The sequence below is a fragment of the Vigna unguiculata genome, chromosome 5, assembly GCF_037176805.1.
Source record: "Vigna unguiculata cultivar grain cowpea cultivar isolate G323 ecotype 2 chromosome 5, ASM3717680v1, whole genome shotgun sequence".
NCBI classification, from domain to species: Eukaryota; Viridiplantae; Streptophyta; class Magnoliopsida; order Fabales; family Fabaceae; genus Vigna; species Vigna unguiculata.
Window position 1 is genome coordinate 38,400,838 of NC_140796.1, and position 13,258 is coordinate 38,414,095.

At 32.0% G+C, this 13,258-nt stretch overlaps 1 pseudogene; it reads left to right on the plus strand.

Moving 5' to 3' along the window:
* The first annotated feature begins 4,145 nt into the window (after window positions 1–4,145).
* LOC146886407 (uncharacterized) lies at window positions 4,146–10,675 on the plus strand (annotated as a pseudogene).
* The last annotated feature ends 2,583 nt before the right edge of the window (window positions 10,676–13,258 follow it).

Here is a 13,258-nt window from a genome sequence, read left to right on the forward strand (position 1 = left end):
AGGCAGAAAGGGAAAGCTCGACACTTTGGAGTTTAGAAACCCTTAGGGGGAGCCTAATTTTGTTCTCTATCTCTCTACTTTCTTCTTCAATTTGTGTTTTACTTTTACATTCCATGGAGGGCTAAGCTTCAAGGGTTAGTTCCATTGTAATTTCTTAATTGGATTCTGAGGTTAAATGAATAAATTTGTTTGTTTTTTTAATTCTTGTGATTTATTTTCATCTTTGTCTTTTGGTTCTTAATCTAGTAAAAGTAATGATTTTTACATTGTAGCACATTTGCACAATGTTAAATCTACATAACATAACAATCATAGGAGTCCAAAGGTTTTTAAATTTTATATGAGAAGTTACTTTGGTTAAATTTAGAAACTTTCAAATGATTAAATGAGTTTTTGCTAATAATTGAGAAGTTACTTTGGTTAAAGGTGAAAACTTTGATTAAAATTAATCAAGAAGTTACTTTAGTTAATTAGCTTTTTACTAGATACAAGAGGTAAAAGGATAAACATGAGTAGGCATAATAATATTTAATTAAGAAGTTACTTTGGTTAAATTGACTATGATTAATCTATAAAGTTCTTGTTTTTGATTGAGAAGTTACTTTGGTTGAAAGTGAAGACGCCAACAAATTAATTGAAAAGTTACATTGATTAATTTGAAATCTTAGACAAGAAATCAATAACAATAATATGTAGAAAACCAATAATGAATCCTATTTTGAAAAAGTAGTGGAATTAACCTATTTTCTTTACTATCATTTTTATCTCTTCTTATCTTTTCAATTCTATTTCTTTCTTTCATTTATATTAATCCTCTTATATTGTTATTATTTGAATAACTCTTTTGTATAGTTTCTATGAGAATGAATTTGTTAGAAAGCAATAATGTGTTCGTTGGGAGACGACTTTGGGTTACTTTACCCTTTCTATTTTGCTGACTATTTTCTAATCAATAATGAAGTTGTTCTAGATAAGTAGTATGAATTTGATCGCGTCAACGACAACATTATCACTTACCAATCTCTGCACCACTAACAAAAAACTTCGAAAACTGATGAAGGATTATCTTGTTCCTTTTTAAGATTATTGAATATGGTGTGAGTTGATTAAGAAAGCTTAAGTGAAATCCCTACTGGACAATAAGATAGCAAGCTATCTAGATGTGAAAGTTCCTTTCACAAAGCTCAAGAGAAGAAGATGATGGATTTAAAGGTATAGAATAAAAAAAAACAATTCAGTTAGAAAATTAAAAATAATTAATGAAATTAATTGATCAATAAAAACATTTAGAAATAAATCATATAATTATTTATTTATAAATCAATTATAATTTGTACACGTATGATCAAAAGTCATTACTAAATTGAATTTTTTATTTATTTAGATTTGAATTTTTATCATTAAAGAAAGTTTATTTATAAACCTCTTTATAAGAATATTATTTAAATTAACATTATTTTATATATGTATCTATATTATTTTAAAAATAACCATATTATTTTTGTGAAATATAGATTGTAAAACTATGCTAATATGAATATTATTTAATAATATAAAGATGAAATTTAGATTTAGTAGTTAACTGTATTAATTTAAAACCATGATTATAATATGAACTACGGTGTATCTTTTAGATTGTAAGTATATATTATATCAGAAGATATTTAGGTATTGTGCAAAAGGTGCTAAGCAGATAGATACTTCATTTTATATTATTGTTATTATATTTAAATGAAAAAATTATTTGAATGATCATTATTATTGGTTTAATTATGCATAATGATAAATGTAATATTTATATATAGGATACGATTACATTCACTACAAAAACATATTTTTACGGGTTATTTTTGAACGATTAAGATACACTAATAAAAATGCTTAGCATTTGTAATAATTCTTTTTACCGTCACAAACGTTAATATGTTTTACACGTTACACATTCTTTAAACGTTTGTATTTGTATTTTAATTGTTTTTTAATTAGTTTTACTCTTAAAAAATGTATTATATTGTTGCACAATTCAAAATACTTTGAACTTTTATCATTTCTTTGTGAACGTTACGAGTTGCTTCTACTCCTTCATGAAGACTTCCTTGTTCTCTATCTCATCCAAATCAAACTTTGGTAGTTATGTTCACACAAAAACTACATATACTCAAGAACTACCTGTTCCTCCTTTTGTGGGTCTTATACCTCCACAACCATATATTCCTCCACCTATACCTCCTACTCGACAACCACATATTTTTTCTATGTCGACACATCCACATGTTCCTCCTCTTATGGCTCATACTCTATGTCCACATATTCTTCCTCTTGTGACTCCTACCCCACATCCACATGTTCCACCTCTAGTGGATACTACTCAACAATCGCCTAGAAGACGTGAGTTGAGTAAAGCATGGATTGTACATATTATAGGTAATTTTAAGTTTTATTCTACTTACAAATAAGAATTTATATTTTTTATTAAATTTCTTGCTAATATGTCACTATTTGATAGACAAACAAGAAAATGCAAAAAATAAAATAAAATAAAATTAGTTGACGAAGCCATGTGTATTTGATGAAGGATTATCTTGTTTTCTTTAAGATTGTTGAATATGGTGTGAGTTGATTAAGAAAGCTAAGTGAAATCTCCACTGGACATTAAGATAGCAAGCTATCTAGATGTGAAGGTTCCTTTCACAAAGCTCAAGAGAAGAAGATGATGGATTAATTCAAACAAAAAGGAAAAGGAAAGCACATATAAATCATAGAAAACCAAGAACAATTAAAGGAAGAAGAAAACATAAAATGGAAAGGAAAGAAATGGTAAAAATGTGAGAAGCACGCCACTACAAGGCTAGGCTAGAAGCCATGACAACCTTGAAGATGAGTGGATGTGTGCCGTCACTTGCTATGCAAGATAAGGCTTAAAAGTATTCACTCCCTAGGGAGGAAACTCTCACAAATGGTTGAGACACAAGAGTGTTTTTACTTCAAAATCTTCAACCCTTTTACATGTCTAGGAGCACCCCTTATATAGAAGAGTTTAAGGACCTTTAAGCAAATAAAAGATACCTAAGGATGTCTCTACAAAAACCTAACCCTAGCTTCTAGAAACTAGGTCAAATAAGGTTACAAAAAATGAGAGACAAAAGAGCTAACTATGGTGTGTGCAAGGCTAATTTCGTTCTAGCACAAAAGGAGACAAAGAATGTGTCTCATATGTCTCCAAAAAGTGGCCAAAGTGTGCTAAAAACAAAGGAGACCAAAGGTACATAGGTACACTTGCTTCATGCCTTTTACTTTATGCTTTATGCCTTTGCTTTACTCTCTCCTCCACATCATTTATGCTCCCCAATCACCATGCGCCACCTAGCATTGCTTTCTTACTCCTAATTAACCTACAAAGCAAATAAACATAGATTAGCATGTTGGCTTAAGTCAAGTCAACTATAGTCAACAAGTCAAACCTAGTCAAAGGTCAACAAGTCAACTAAAGTTTATTCAACTAAGTCAACTTAGGGAATCAAAAATAACAAACACAAATGAAAGGGATGAAGGATTACTGAACTTCCTTTCTAAACATGCTTAGTCTTCTTAAGCATGTGCCTCCATCCTTGGTTGGGGTCAATCCTTTATCAGTATTTGTGATGGGTCATGGTTAAACGTATAATTGTGTCATTTGATAGACAGTTACGAGCCCATGGAGAAGCAACTTCACTTCTTTCTTCAACATGTGGTCGTATTGCTACAAATTCAAACAATGTTCCTATTAACTTTGATAGTTGGCCAAAAGTTCCAAAGTCATACAAGGATGATTGTTTTAACATTTGAAAGGTACATGTTGAATATAATGTGGTTAACTTTGGTATTCTTGAATTGTTTTTTAGATCTAATGCATTTCTATCGATTGATTTTAGTTCTTCTATGCTTTTTACCAATTAGAATATTTCTTCAAATAATTTGCACCGATTAGAATTAGATTGGAAATTGTTATTTTTTCATTTCAGGTGTTATTGCTTATTATGCATGTAGATTCATCATTTCTTCTTTTTTTTTTACAATATTATATACAAACTTTTATTTTTCTTTTTTATAATTTATTTCATTTCCAGGCATCAGAAAGGTCTGTTGAACGTTATTATTCCCTTTGCATGTCAAATGAGTATAGAAATGAAAATATGAATTTGTGGAACCGTGTTTATGATAGTTCATTATCAAGAGAACAATTAATTGCCAATGTCCTTGATGGTATTCAAAAAGATCACTAGTCTTCATATATTGATTGTCATCTAAGTGTAGAGTATAAGGTAATTTTCACAAATGATTGTTATGAATAACTATTTTTTTTTTGTCTTTTCGTTTAATTAATAACTTACTTGTCTCAAAAATTATGTAAGAGAAATCTTGAAGTTAGAAAAGTGCAAAAAATTCATCATACCGGTGGTGCAAAGCTTTTATTTACAAAACAACATGAGATGGTAATTCATCACAAGTGTTTTATTATTCTTATATGCTCCAATGTATTAGAAAGTAAACCTTGGATGTGTTGTGGGTAGAGGAGGAGAGTTGTATATTGAAACTCGTAAGAAAAGAAATGGGCCTTATGTCAATGTGTCGCAACCAAAATCGTGACGTGATGACGAACCAAAAATAAAATATAAAAAAAAAAGAGGTTTGGAGTCGCCACTATAGTTATCATAGGAAACTACGGAAAACCATAACAAAAAAGAGCAAGGTCTACGAAAACAGAGTTTGGGTACGGGAGTTGGTTATGTGTAGGGAAGGTGTTAGCACCCTACAATGCCCATCCTAAAACGGTACCTTTAATTAAAATACAAATGGACGTGGTCTCCTTGAAATGTTTATTTTCCAAAATAAAAAATAATAATAATAAATAAAGATGACAAAGAAAATTCAAAAGAAACAAAAAAAGATTTTTGTTTTTTGGGCCCGACAAGAAATACTCCTTGCTCCTACATATCTCCATTCATAATGGAGAATCAGGGTCACGTAGTGCTTTTTAAAAAAAACTTTTAGGAAAAAAATTTGAAAACAACTTGATTGTTTTTTTTAGTGAAAACGTTGATATTTTAAATTTTCAGAAATATGTTAAATAAAACAAAAACATTAAATACGAGACCGATGCAAATGATCATTTAAAAAACATATTTTATTATTATTATTTTTTATTTAAAATTGAAAAAAAAGCTGATGCGGACGATCATTATAGTATTTCTTTTTAAAAACAAATTTTAATTATTTACTTAGAAATGAAAGTCATTATAGATATTGATTATAATATGGACCATTTTAAAAGCTATTAATATGATAAGAAAAAACATGGAAAAGCTAACATTCAGCACCAAAACTCACATCAAAGTATGATTCCTTTTTCAAATATATGAACGATATGCAAATATATACTTAAAAAATGGGACCCACCTATTTATCATTATTTTGATTGAATTCGAAAGTACAACTAAGCCTGCGCCACTTTTTTGAAATTGCCATTACGCTTTGAATCTAATCAAGCTTTTAGATTTAAAGGGTTTTAAATAATAAAACAAATGATTAAATGGTTATAGGCTTGGAAAAATCATGTATGCACTAACAACTATTGTAAAAAACATCGAAGACCAAAATTAAATCATTGTCAACGCAAATAAAGATTAATACAATCTTACCAATACTCTTCCTCAGAAGAATCGCACCAAACGAAATTTGCCACAAAAACAAACGTCTCGATGAAGCTGGCAGCAAGGTGGGGTGGTTGAATGAATAATTTCGGAAGTGAGGGAGTGGGTTTTTGGTGCTTAAGATTATGGAAAATAACTCAAGAGAAAGATGAACCGTGGGTTTTAGGTTTTTTAAGAGAGGTATCTCTAGGTTAAAAAAAATCCTTTCTCCTTTTTTCCTGATGGGTTTATATACATAACAATTTAAATCTAAAGTAATCTCATAAAAAGGTCTGTCTTAATTACAACGAATTTTAAAAGGCAAGAATTGATCTTAATATTATCACATTATGAGAATCAAATCACAGAAAAAAATCAGAGCACAAAATCAAATGTGACCAGGACAAATTAATTATGATTAGAAAAAATATATTTTTGAGAAACATATTACTATTTTCCTCATCTAGAAAAGGATGTGTCATAAAACTAGAGCACAAAATCAGAGTAAATGATTCTAAATATTAGAACATATTCTGTTTCTAATTATTAGACTAACTTCTTGATTTGGAACAGAAACAACAAAGCATAGAGTGAGGGTGAGAAAATTAAATTTTGGACTGCTGTTAGTTGCAAGAAAAACGATGTGGGTGTATAAAGTATTTTGGGCTAAAATAGAAACAAAGCCTCAAAAGAAAATACATAAAAGATTAAAATAGTCTCTTTTTTTTTTCTTTTTATTTATTTATTATTATTATTATTATTATTATTATTATCCTATTATTATTTAGACAAAGAAAAAAACCAAAGAAAAAAAACTTATTTACTTTTATTTTTTATTTTTTTATGTTTTGAAAAAAAAATTATTATTATTTATTCTATTATTTATTTAGCTAGACAAAATTGAGTGTTGACACAATGAAAAGGCAAGGTTTATTGCGGCAAGTTTAGTTAAAATATTTATAAATTCATATAATTTTGCAATATATTTTCATTTTAATTTTTATATATTGTTACAATATTGTCATTCATCTGTAATATATGATTGGGAATTATTGATGACTAAGATATAAACTTTGGGTAATTTTGTCATTTCAAAACAAGCATTCTAGAGTAGTTTTGTATGTGACTTCTCTGATAGCTTTAGCAACTCCCTTATGTTTTCCGAAAGAGATTGTTTCCTTTTCAATTATGCTCCTTTGATACATAACCCAAAATGTATCCTTTTTCCTTTACACTATGGTGACCTAAGAAAGACCTCAAGAAAATAACAAATATATCCTTTAGATATTAGTAATAACAATATAGTAAAATTCTGATACTAACTTTTTATGACCGTAAAATTAACCAGTTATTATTATTTTCATTTAGAAGAATAAAAAGTGAAACAAGTTGCAAGAGTACTGTTAAGGTTATGTGAAGCTGTATTGGATTAAGACACATGCAATCGGTTACAAACAAAACAAATATGAAGACATATATGGACACTCTCTAGTACTATATTTCCTTTTCCGATCCTCCCTGAGAGATTGTATTATCTCCTTATACCTTTCCTTTCATTGCGTTTTCCTTACCAAACAAAACAAATCATGCCCCAAATCATTTTGTCCCTCTTTTCCCCTTCCATGTATGCTCCCAAGAGGAAATTTGAGTGCAAAAATCATTGGTTTAAAAGGAGATATGGCTAAAAAACAATACTAATGTAATCATATTTGAGGGTTTAAACTTTGAAAAAAAAATCAAATATGTACACTGTCAAAGAACAGAAGATCATTCAGGTTACAAGAACTTAAATATTTGTACAGACCATAAGGAAAATGTCAAATTTTGGTATTTTGAAAAATAAAATGGTAGGCGAGATTGCACAGGTGTAATTATCACTGTATTATTGTTAAGTGAACAAACGTTATAGGGTTATTTTGAATATGTGTATTGATGTGTAATTGGTTTCTGAATATTTTGTTGTTGGGTGGGTGACAGTACAAAAGGCCGGAGCTAGCTAAAATATTTGCTGCTATATATCATACTCTGCTATATATCACCTGTGTAACACCCCATTTAAATAATAACCGTGATTAAAGGAAGTGTTACACAGAAGAATACAAAAGCGCAGTCCTGGAGTTCAAACACCACTTCTTACAAGACCCCAAGGCACACCATGATGCCAAAAAGGAACAAGATATAAAGTTTAATAGAATCAGATAGGAATTTAAAAGACAGACTAATACATGAGCCATAACCCTAAAGAAAATTTGATAAGAACATGAAGTCCAGCCCAAGTAGACTATGCAACGGAATCATCTCTCCCCTATTGACCACGAGTACCTCTCGCATCTGCTCCCATCAATAAATTGATGATCATCGCAAAGGTAGAAGAACAACATACAAAGAAAACAAACAAGCAAAGGGTAAGCTAGAGCCAAAAAGATTTTTATCATGCAATCAGATATACTTTCACCATCCAATATACATACATCATCCAAGCATGTTATGACCTTCCAGTCAATACTCTAAGACTCGACTCGACTCATCCGGATTACATATAATCTGGTCGGATTCAGCGGATGCTTGCACTTGTGGTGGATACCTTTACTCACCCCCGAGCTGCTCACCCTCGAGCTATGTGTTACAAGTGTTACAATGAATCAATTCCCTCTCACACAAGGTTAGCCCTTAATGAGTTTCAGGCTTCCTGCTACTCTCACCACAGGAGTCAGTCCGCTCTAAGTGAGACTAACTGACTCCTTAGAGTGTCAGGATGCAACCTTACCTTGAATCCTTACCAGACCATATAGATGGGGCACCACCATGGACACCCACTAACAAGGGCCATAGAATTACGTCCCGACCACTAAAGCGCGACCCTGAAAGCCTCACCTAGAGGCTCCAAGGAATTACGCACTGACACGGACCAATCATTCTCAATCAACCAAGAAGGGTTTAACATGGATACACACACACACACACACACACACACACATATATATATATATATATATATATATATATATATATATATATATATATATATATATATATATATATATATATATATATATATATCACATACCAGTTCCTCATAATCCACCTCTTTCATATTCCCAGTAAAATCCATACCAATCCATTATTCTCAAACCGTGAATATGGAACTCCATCTCATATTAATACCATGCCACATTGATACCAACCATCTCAATTAGATCACAACCAAGATCATATCCAACCCATTATTTTCAATCCAAAGATCACACAGTTCTTGCATACTTAACTCATTCATGCTTTAAACAGGGTAATGAAATTATGCAGTAGATCACCAATCAATATATAAAACACAGCAAACATCACACCAATACATGCATCAGCCTCGCTCAGGCCAGGAACCCTCGCTCAAGTGAAAAGGCTCTTTTGCTCAAGTGGCAGGCCCTCGCTTGGGCAAGAACACCAACAATGAGGGTTGTTGAAACGCGAATTCTCACTTAGGCGAGCCCCTCCTCGCCTGAGCGAGGCCACCCCTCGCCCAAAGACAAAGTCTCTCGCCTGGACTAAAAACTGCAGCGACGAGCCAAAGTCCTCACGCGTTCTCGCTTAGGCGAGATGCCTAAGCGAGAACGCGTGAGGCATCTCGCTCTTTCCTGAGCGAGATGCCTCGCTCAAACGAGAGCTCTCCGCTTGAGCGAGAGCTCGAGTGTGGATCTAGGCTGTCTTTGCAAGTCTCGCCTGGGCGAGACAGGCTCGCTTGGGCGAGAACACGCGTTTCTCGCCACTATTTCCCTGCATCAGTCACACCCACAATTCCATACAACATACCAAGACGTTTTATACTCCCACAGTAACATACCAGCCATAAAATCGCAGCACAACAATAGAACCAACAGAAAATCGAACTACAAGAATAGGGCCTAGCTTCCCTTACCTGGAAAGGGGTTAGTAGAGGACCTCGACACCACAAGAGTGAGCACAGCAGCTCCAGAAAAATTTAGGGGCTGGAAAAATAGCGGAACAAATCATAAGATAAGCTCCCTACGGAACCCTAGCTGGAAAACACGAAAAGTATGCTAAGGAAAAGGTGGTCAGAGATGGAGAGTACTTACGTTGAGCAGTAATGATCTTGAGCAATCTCCACAGAGGCTAGGAATTAAACCCTAGCAGAGCACAGTTCTTTTATTCTGGAATCGAAGAGAACAACATAACGACTATTTTTCTGAAATGAGGGGAATGAAAGAATTAGGGCAGACTTAGGGTTTGTTTCCCTTTGGGCCAGCCCTTAGGCCCAACTCACATGGGGCAACCCTTTTAATTTACGGCAGAAAAAAATATTGGGTCTTACAACCTGTCAACCCCTTGATTCTCATATTTTTTTTATAGGAACAATATTCAACTTTTGCAACTTTTAATTTCACTGCCACATGCACATTTACATGAACTTGGTTTTAATATTCATCTTTTAGTTTTAGTTTCAATATTCATTATGTACTTTTATATTTACAAGAGAAAATGACACAAGAAATGAGTCAAAGTGTTAATTCTGTTGAAATCTCAGCTGATGATTGTGTTAGTAAAGTGTTGGGAAAGGATCATCCTGGATGTGTACGTTGCTTAGGATTAGGAGGTCTTCACAGTGTTGCATTTCGATCCACAACAAAATTTAGTAATGCAGGGTTCTGATTTAGTTGAAAGTTCTCAATTGGAAGAGGAAGGTATTAGTCTGAGGGAAAAGTTAGCAACTCTTGAAGAAAATGTGAAGACATTAAAAAGTGTCATGCTTGCATACATCTAAAGGAAGGAATGGCATATTCCTCATGAGTTAGGTGTCATGTTTGGTAATGTGAGTAATGTAATTGTAAGTGGTTTATATTTGGTGTGTATAATTTAATATCTTGTGTATTATTTTTAAATATGCTAACATGATATGATTTTAATTTTTAATTTCACAGGATGAAGAGAGTGGCCAAGAAATGCCAACATTGCGAGGAGGATCATCACTTGATAGTAATTTTCATGGAGTTTGACGTATATGTTAGGATATTCCAAGACTTAGATTAATTTGACATACATCCTCTTATATATGTTAGGATCTTCTCAATCCTTCATTCTGCACTCTATACTTTGTAATCTACATTGCAACATACTATTTCCTTGCTTATTGGTTAAAAGTATATGAGATTTTGTAGTGTTGTTTGGTGTAGTTACTGGTAGAGTTAATGAAAAATCTTGATCACATTTTTATGGAGAAAAGAGAACATAATCCTTTTGATTAGGCTGATTAATATTTGTAAAGAGCATTTTGTCTAAGCTTCTTCCATTAATCCTATCCATGTGAAAATACTTTCACATATATTTAGTAATTTAACAAATAAGTAAATAAAGAATAATAGGACTTGAAACTAGAATCTTTTATGTAATAAATAAGTAATAAAAAATAATTTTAACTAAAATAGAGAACGAAAAAAAATACTAAATAATTTAGAATATTAAAAAATTTTAAAAATATTTTAAACATTTTTTTATGTTTTTTAATTGTCAAAATATAATATATTTTGTGGTAGTTTTTAATCGTCAAAATATGATATATTTTATGGCGACTTTTAACCGTTAATATATGTTATATTTTGTGGCGATTTTTAACTATCAAAATATGATATATTTGGTAGCAGTTTTTGGCCATCAAAATATATTACAATATCATAAAATAAAAGTAAATTTTGTAGTACTTTTTAACTGCTAATATTATTTTTTCTTTTTTTACAGCAATACCAACGGTTAAATTTTCTTTTTAACAAACTGTTCTTGACATGTGTAATTATGAAAATTTTTTAAACCATTAGAGATGTCATATGTGACTATTTTTAACCGCTAAAACTTGTAATTTTAACGGTCACAAATGTCCACTTTTTGTGTAGTGATTCGGAAAAATAATTAATTAGTTATAAGTTTATTTTAGTTAATTTAATTAATACAAATACTAATAATAATAAATATGACATTGACACAATTGATTAGTGTAACAACCTAGAAAAATGATATTTTAGAGTTAAAATCCTGTTTAAATTAATGAAACTCAAATATTTAAATAATAAAATACTTAAAGTATAAATAGAAGTTTTATTAACGAGTTTCATTATTTTAAAACCCACCATTTCTCTAAAAACCTATTCTCTAGAGCACTCATCTTTCTCTCTATGATTTTTGACTCCGTGATCATCTTTGTGAAGATCAGAGACCGCCCTTATGATCTTCGCAACGAGATCTTCAAGATCAACCGATCCTTTTCCCTAATTAAGTAAGTTGAATTTCAACACTTTTCTCTAACTAGGTTTCCAATCTCGCATGCACCCTCTTTTCAGATCGCATGAGTCTTTTTAGTTTCCCTCTTGAATTATTGATGATCAGTGATCATAGGAAGGTGACCTGATCGCTTTTCTGATAATTCTACTTGTAGATATAGTCCTCTGGAGCTTAGAATGGGTTTTGGTGTTATAGAGCAGTTTGGGCAGGTTTCATCAGATGAGGAAAGCTAACTTAAAACTCGTATTGAATCGAATTATCCATGATTGGTGGTGTTTTCTTAGAATTGATAATACTTTGATTTGGTATGACTTGGATTGGTTGATTTTTTTATTTTAAAAGTGAGATGAATGTTTGATTGGTGTGTCATTAATGATTTGGGAATTTTGTAAGATTTGAATCATTGATCAAATTGATACCACCTCCATGATTTAAAAGATATTTTTGAATGATAACCAAGAAAGGAATTCCAATTTGAACCATCATACAAGTTTAGAATTATCAAATTGTGAAAAATCTGGTGTGCTGATAATTGGTGTGACGCTTAGCCTCACAGAGCAGCGCTGAGCGCTCATTTTTGCTAGATGAATGGCGCTAAGCGCTGGCCAAGTGACGCTAAGCGTTGGGCACCTCTGTAGGTATGTAACCATTTTATTCCCTGATGCTAAGCGTTGGATTCTGGCGCTCAGCGCCTAATTTTGTGAGTCATTTAGCGCTTAACACTACCTAGTAACGCTAAGTGTCCGCCTTTGCGAGGCAAATGGCACTGAGCGCCAACACTGAGCGTTAATTGTTTTGTTTTCAGTTGAATTGCAGTGTTTAAATATCTTTTCCTAAGTTTTAATGATAATTATGAAATGATCTATGTGGTAGTATCTACTTTTGGATTTAAGGTGTGTGCATGAATGATTTGATGATTTTGAGAAATTCCTAAGGAATGAATCCCATGGGTGATGTGTTCTTTAAGGTGTGCCTTGACAATCAATATTGATCCATTTTGTGAAGCTATCCTGAATTCTACTAGCCATTGATACTCAAATAGAGGAAAATGGTTAGATGGTGAGAATAGCAAGAGGTCTTGTCATAATAGTGGCTTCATCTTTCTTATGACTTAAAGGATTAACCTTGTGTGTGATAGCTAGTGAGAGCAGCTCAAGAGAGCAGGTTATATCACCACAAATGCATGGCTTCACTAGTCTGACTCGAGAGCACATATTTGGATAAAATTGAGTCTAGTGTTTGTGCAACTAAATGCTAGTTTTGTATGTTTATAAATTATTATTTAATGTAATTGGAATCTTTTATTC